Raw genomic sequence first — 8334 nt, forward strand, 5'->3', positions numbered from 1 at the left:
AGGAGACCTGGCTTACGGAGCCAATTTTTGTAAATGGATACCGCTCCTTTCAAACCCTGGCTAAACCCTCTGTCTCGGGGAGGGCAAAGGGGAGCAACTTGACCTTAATATCAAATATTTCACCAGTAAATGTAAAAAAGTTTGAATCTTCCAACCTTAATTTCCATAAGCTTACACTTGAGGTACAACAGGAAGGCATGTTGTTCCTAATTACATTTTATAACATATCCCAAATATGCACTCTGTTCTTGGAGAAGTTGATAAGTAATATCAAGAATGAGGCAGTTAATATCATTTGGGTGGGTGATTTTAACATACATCCCTGTAGACACAACGCAGTCCCCGTATGTGGTTTAGAGGACATGGGGGAAATTCCATATATCTTTTACCCACAATGAATATAGAAACTATTTAAATAGGATTTTATCTTCCTTAAATATGGTAGTAATCAGCGATCCAGACCCATGAGTAGGTAATTCAGGGGGAACCTTCCAGCGAAGTGGGTCTGAGTCAACGATTGACTACATATTAGTTACTAACCCCCTTAGGTCCAATGCATCCCAAGATATGCCCTCTAAGTCCTGGGCCTCTGATCTAGCAAATTTTTTCACCAGCAAGATTAAGCTTATCCAGGACTCTTTTCCACTGGGGGCGCCCGTGGGGCGAATCAACCCCGAGGACGATTTGGGCCTCGTGCCTCCGCTTGGCCCGACGCTGGCCGTTTTTCCATCTATCTCTGCCTCTGCCTCCTTAGTGCTTATGGGCAATCTTAAATCTGGGTCGCCCTTGGACCCCTGCCCGGCCAAATTCTTGGCAAAAATGGCGGAAGTCATAAATCCGCTGGTGAATCCTCTCCTGAATCTTTCGCTGAGCCAGGGATTGGTTCCGCAGGTCTGGAAGCAGGCAATGGTCATCCCATTGCTGAAGAAGCCTGGTCTCGATCCTGAGGCTCCGGTCAATTATAGACCGATTTCTCTTCTGCCGGCTCTCACGAAAATTGTTGAGAAACACGTACATACTGTGCTCTCCAATTTTCTGGAAACACATGAGATTCTGCATGCCACTCAATCCGGCTTCCGCCCAAACCTCAGTACAGAGACCGCGCTCCTGGAAGAGTCAGAAGACATTAAAGGGGTTCTGGACTCCGGGGGCAAAGCCATGCTGGTCATGTTGGATCTGTCGGCGGCCTTCGACACCGTCCCCCATGAGGGCCTTCTCGCAAGACTCTATGAGATTGGCCTAAGGGGGACGGTGTTCAGCTGGTTTTCATCTTTTCTAGCTGGTCGCCGACAAACGGTCTGGGCCTCCCCAGACTCTGCCGTGATGCCGCCATTGGGAGTCGGGGTCCCGCAGGGCTCTATATTGAGCCCGACCCTCTTCAACATCTTTATGACCCCTCTGGCGGCGTTGGCGGAGTCGTTCGGGGCCCAGATCGTATCCTATGCCGACGACACCCAGCTCCTCTTTTCTTGTAAGAAGGGAGGAGACTTCGATGGAGAGAGTGTCCGGGATTGCCTTGGGGCTGTTTTTAAATGGTTCCAGCTGAACAGCCTCAAGTGCAACCCGGATAAGTCGGAGGTACTCTTCTTCGGGTGTGCGTCGGATCCTGACTGGCAAGCTTGGTGGCCTATTAACATGTCCCCTCCGTCCTGTTCATCTCAAGTAGCTAAGAACCTAGGGGTTAAGATGGACAAGGGTCTGACGTTGAGATCCCAGATCCTAGGGGTGACGGGCACATGTTTCGGCCTCCTGAAGATGCTGCGGAGGTTTTTACCTCTCCTGTCTGAGGAACACAGGAAGCTGACTGTGCAGGCTCTGATCGGTTCCAGGTTGGACTATGCCAACGTCCTTTACCTGGGCCTGCCAGAGTACCTGTTGCAGCGGCTCCAAGTGGTGCAGAACGCTGCCGCGAGGGCCATTTATGGCCTTAACAGATGAGCCAGTGCTGCTGGCCTTCTGCAGACCCTACATTGGCTCCCTATCCGCAAACGGATCGCTTTTAAGGCTTTAACCCTGGCCCACAAGGCTTTCCACGCGGTGGGAGCCAAGTATCTCCAAAGAAGACTTGCCTTTTATCACCCGGCCCGCTCTCTTAGATCAGAATCTCTGTTTTTGGCGGTTGTGCCACGCGTTAAGAAAGCTCGCTTTGGAGGCCGCTCCTTTGGACTGCTGGCGCCGCAGCTGTGGAACACCCTGCCGCTGACACTCCGTGGAGCCACTAGTTTACTTGCATTCAGGAAAGGCCTCAAAACTTGGCTGTTTTCCCTCTAGGTTGTTCCTCTTTTTCTTTTCTGATTCTGTTTTCTATTTTGCTTTTATCACTGTGTTGTGTTATTCTGCTGCAGGTCTTATTATTAAAGCGCCGGGACACTCTTTTTGAGTAGCCGTGCGCTATACAAAAATAAATATAACATAACATAACATAACATAGTATAAGGGCCACTAAGTTAGAAAAGCAATTTATGATTTTTTTGTGACCATGCCATTCTATTCCTACTACTAAAGGTATTCACAAGGGACCCAACCTGCAATCAGAAAGCTGTAACACCAATTGTGACAAGGAGAAACGGTGTCCAACTGAAGTGGGCCCATATTGATAAAATAAAGATAATCCCAGAAATTGTATCAACCATACGGGGTAATATATCAACATGTCTAGAACCAGATGCTGGCCCAGTGGCAGTGCTGGCCTCCTTTTGTGGCCTCTTAGAGAAGGTAAAACTGGCCCTCACATGCACAAATGAGCCAATTACTGGGACTAGTAGGGGCTGGTTTGACCCTCCTTGTACAAAAGCAAGAAAGGCTTTAATTTATGCCCTGAAAACTAGACACAGAATTCCGGATCAAATAAAAGTATTGTGGACCTTCTATAAATTAGCACAAAAAAACAGAGAAAGAGGAGACTTGGGCGGGTCTTGATGAGGCAGCTAGGGTGGGTAATAGGCGTGATTTCTGGAAGTTAGTAAAAGCACCCCATTTTAAAAATCCCAGTGATCCCACAATAGACCCTAATGTAGACGAAGATGATTGGGTGGCCCACTTTGAAAATATTTTTGCCCCAAGCGCTAACCCCCCAACATTACATTTTACCATGGAATCAAACCCACAGGTTCCTCCCTTCTTCTCACTCACTGAAGTGATAACAGCTCTGATTTCATGTAGTACTGGAAAGGCCCCAGGACCGGATGGTGTCCCAATCTACTTTTTTCGGGAAACACCAGACCTATGGGCACCACTATTAATGAATGTCCTCAATAGTATAGCTCTGGTAGGTGCCCCCTCATGGTCAGTGGGTGTTATTGTTCCCAACCACAAAAAAGGGGATAGGGCAAACCCAAAAAACGACAGACCAATTTCCCTGCTAGACACCACATTGAAGCTTATTGGCTGGCTCCTCCTTTCTAAGTTAGAGGGGTGGGCCAGGAAAAATAACATCTTAATCCAGGGCCAGTATGGATTCAAGCAGGGAAAGTGTACTGTGGGCAGGTGCTTGAAATTAGCACTGATAATAGAAAAATATAACAGAGTGAAGGTAGAAAAGATCTACATGGCTTTCATGGACCTGTCAGCAGCGTTCGACTGTGTGGTCTATGCTAAGTTATGGAATATAATGGAGGACATGGGGGACATAGGGGTTGATCCAGATATAATATATTTCATCAGACAGCTATATACACCCTGGCATCAGTCCGTTATTCCAAAAACGTCCCATTTAAAATCGCCTGGGGAGTAAAGCAGGGCTGCGTCCTCGCTCCATTCCTCTTCTCGATTTACACAAACAGAGTCGAGGATGCACTCAAAAGGGCCACACGGGATTTCCCTGCGTTTGACTCCCAATCGCTAACCTATATTGGCTTACGCGGACGATGCAATGTTAATCGTTAGAACGGGGCTTGGCCTAAAACGTTTGATAACCGCGTATGTATCCTTTATGGATTCACTAGATTTGAAGGTAAACCAAACTAAGTCCTTTGTAATTAATGCTAGGGCAAGAAAAAAAGATAAAACCCCATATCTACACACGGACTCTGGAAGAATAGAGGTGGTTGATACTTTTCCCTATCTGGGGGTCCTCTTTGATAAAGATCTATTGTGGTCAAAGCTGGTGGAAGAATATAAGCTGGTAATGGAGAGAAGTCTCTCGGCTGTAAAATCCTCTACCAAAAAACTGGGTGCAAGCCATTATTACTGATAAAGAACATCTATCAGGCCAAAACAAAGGCAGCAGTAATGTACGGGGCTGGAGTCTGGGTTATGGTAGCGACAGACTCACTTCAAACTATTGAAAATAACTTTTTGTAAATCCATAGTGGGCCTCCCTCTTTTTTCCTTTAATTACATCTTACATTTGGAACTGGGCATGCCGTACATTGCAGATTCAGTGCATTTAGCTCCAATTCTTCAGTGGCACTCAATCTAGCAGAGGAACACAGTGACCATGACACAAACTATAATAAGGAATTGCTTAAGCATGGACAACCATAGAAGGTTTAGGTGGCTTGGCTATATAGAGTCAGTCCTGAAGAATATTGGCCTTCCTGAATTATATAAGGACCCACTGGCATGCAGAAAGGTTTTAAAACAAAAGGTCATCAATATGTCTTTATTGATGGCAGAATATAAGCGGAAGGAATACAACCGGGCGAAACAGGCAGTCTGGAACCCACCATTGATAGAGAGAGGGTACTTCCATTTAGTAAAGGTCACAAATTCATTCTATTGAGGTTTTGTATAAATATGATACCATAATGCTAGGTTATCCAGAAAAAACTCATAACCACTCAGATTTAACTGAATTGCACCTCGTCCTATTTTGCAGGCTCTATGATAAAGAAAGGAACGACGACCTAAAAAAAAAATTAAAGCGAGGAAACTTTTAAACGGTCCCATTATATTTTTTTAATTGATATCTGATCCCCTGGTTTGCTTTTCGGTAGCTACGTTCTTATGGGCCTACATGAGAAAGAGGAAGAGGGGCTGCCAAGAGTATTGGGCTTGCTAAGCCTAATTTTGCACAACATTATGGGGCTGCTTATGAAATAAGAGTTTTTAGTATGCATGAAAGAATTTGTCACTGTAGATTTTTATCTAAGACAAACTTCGAATCATTTACTGTTCTTATCATGTATTTATTTGTGCTTTTATGTTTGTTTTTAACTGGATCGAGTAAAGAATAGAAATGAAATAACCATGACTCAATATCTTTGCAACATTGTTTAATTCATAAAGCCTGTAAAACCTTATAACATAGTTTGGGACAATAATGAAGATAATGGGCTTACCATCTCAATTGATTATGCCATCATTAGTTTACCCTCCTTCACTACTTCATATTCTCATTATCATCCATTGTTGGGGAATGAAACCACTCAGCATAATGCCACCATTACACCACACTATAGCCTTGATCAAAGCAACTCATAAACTGAGAGAGGCCAAAATATTTCTAGGAATGAACCCCAAAGAAGTCCTCCTGGTCGCCACCACTGCCACTAGATACAGCCTCCCTTCATAACCAACTTCTCAAGCCAGTCCAACTACATTAAAACAAGAGGTCCCAAATTGATTCTCCACAGAGGAACTCAGCCACAAATAGGCATGCCTCACAAGAGAAGTGTGATTGATTACTCATGTAATACATCATTATAGTTAATTACTACTGATCAGAAAACAAATCTCTTATCCACTTCTCAAAACTCATTGCTTGACCTGAAACTGCATTACCTGCATGAGATTAAACCAAGTCTGCAAATCACACTCTATATCTACAAAAACACTCCTCCATTGAATTGCTATCTCTCCCCTACACACATCCGATGGATGTCAGATAAAATATTGTGCCATCGTATGCCATAGCAAAACTGCCAGCTGCCAAAATATTGTGAAGGAAAGCATAGGTAAGCGTAGGTTTACAACTCTTAACCACACAAGTATATCCCTTGACGACGCATACATCATTATGGTAGGTAAATGTGGAGGTAGGTATAGTACACCTCTATTTACTTACATATACTCAGGGCCACTGGAATTATGCAAGTGTGCGCTGTGGTAATTTTTTCATAATTAGGGATTTGCAATATAATTCATCATCTGCCGCATAAACGGCAGATTTTAACAACAAAATATATTTCTAGCTCAAATAGTTTAAAAGTTAGCAGAAATGCAGCAAAATATGTTGCCGCGCAGTACAAGGCCCTTTAGAAAGGTTGACTGGTCACGTTTCTGTAGCTTATTGCTATATTTTGGTGTTAAACTGGAACTAATGTGGTGCAACTAATGCCCAGCTAGTGCTAATAAACGTAACATGCATTGTCATAGCCAATAGGTCTCGCCTTTGGGACATTATAAGTGTTTAGCTATGCAGGATATTATCCCGCATATGTTGAGTTATACAACAAATAAACACAACGATGGATACCTGCATTCAAGTGCGCTCAATCTCACTACTCACAATGAAATATTTTATCTCCATATTAATAATCACCACCATCGGTTAATGTTTGCATCTACGGCCAGTTTGTTTCGATGCTATTCATGTGTGATGGAAGGGCTACCTAATAAACAATTGCATGCAAGTACAAAAAAACAGAGCACAGCTGTGTGGGGGATGCAAAAGCTGAATAAATAAACAATGACTTTGGATTTCTGAGGCCACACATAGGCTTATCCGTTGAATATAGCTTATTTTAATGATAGTCAGCAAGCCTGGCTAAAGACAAGTCAACTACCCTGGGCATAGAAGGTGTGAGTATGCAGTAAAGAAGAACATCTTATGCCCATTAGCTATAAAGGAGTAATAATACATTCAAGGAGACTCAGCACTATGAAAGGCATTGGTGGAACTGGTCTGTTACTGTATGCTGCCACTTAACGTTTTAGAATTATCCTAGATTGAGTATTTATATCAGCAAACAAAGCAAATCTATGGCCACCAAGAATGAAATATTAGGTTATATTTATTTCTTCATTAATTCAGTATCATTTACGTCGTAGGCCGGAGCTATCACAATGCCCAACAGCTGCAAGTTGTTTTCAACAATACTAACTGGATCCAAAATAGCCGTGTTTTTTTGGGGGATGTGAGACCAATTGAGAGTCTATATTATAGACATCAGAGCATGCTTTTCATCATTTTTCGTCGAGTTGCATAGTGGAGCTACTATGCCCTCCAATGTTTATCACAAATCCTTAAGAGGCACTATGTAAGGAATTCTGTGTCAATTCGGTGTCCATCATTTTCAAAGTACAGTAACTACCCTATTGGTGGTTTCTGATAACCTCAGAAATGTTAAACCAAGGCTGCAATGCAGCTCTGATCCTATGCGACTTGACTGCCCCTTTTGACACTGTCTCTCACTCAACTCTGATTACTAGTCTTTTTCATCTTGGTGTTTCCAATCCATTCTTTCCATCCCATTCCATTCTTTCCATTCTAACCATTACAAACAAACCTCACTCCCTCAGATTTGCTCATCCCCAGTTCCCATCACCTGTAAAATTTGCCAAGGTTAATCTTTAAGTATGACATGATTCAACACATATTCTCCACTCCTGTGGCCTCTCTTATCCACTCTTTCAGCTCCCACATCATGTGCTATGCTGATGATGCTCAAAATATTTCTAACATCTCAGCAAATCTCTTTGCCACCCAAATGCCTGTCAGACATGTTTGTCAGTAGTGGCAGACTGAATAACATCAAATTGCTTAAAATTGAATACCCACACGATAAAAGTCCTCATTTATGTTAAACACCCTCCCCCCTGGTCTTCTGATTAGGGACCCTCAGAGCTAGTTTTCACTCCTATCCCTGTGTCTGTTGCTCATAACCTCTGCTTTCTATTTGTCTATGCCCTTTCCTCCTTTGATAATATCAATCAAGTAGGAGCTATCTGCTTTTCTCAACCTAGACTCCTAAAAAAATTGTCTCGGGGTATCTACCACTGGATGTGTGCAGGAACCAAAACCTAAGTTCTGATCAACTCCACATTGGATTATAGTAGCTCTTTATTTAGACTGCTTGCAATATCTTAATCACTGCTTCCAATTTTTCCAAAATACCACAGTACGCAAAACTCTCACCCCAATGGTTCATGGATAAAATCGAGCTCGAACAAGTTGAGGTCTACAAATACCTAGGGGTATTATTCGATGCAAAGGGCAATTACCATCTTCAAAAAGCTGACGCTAAAAGGAAAGCAAACACATTAATTGCTGCATTTAGAACTGTGCAAAAGTCTCTCCCTAGCCTGACCTATGGTCCTCTCCTGGGGATTGTTGGTGCAAAACTCTTACCCACTATTACATATGGGAGTGAAGCACTAAACGGGTAAAGA

This window comes from Lissotriton vulgaris, chromosome 6 (assembly GCF_964263255.1).
Source record: "Lissotriton vulgaris chromosome 6, aLisVul1.2, whole genome shotgun sequence".
NCBI lineage: Eukaryota > Metazoa > Chordata > Amphibia > Caudata > Salamandridae > Lissotriton > Lissotriton vulgaris.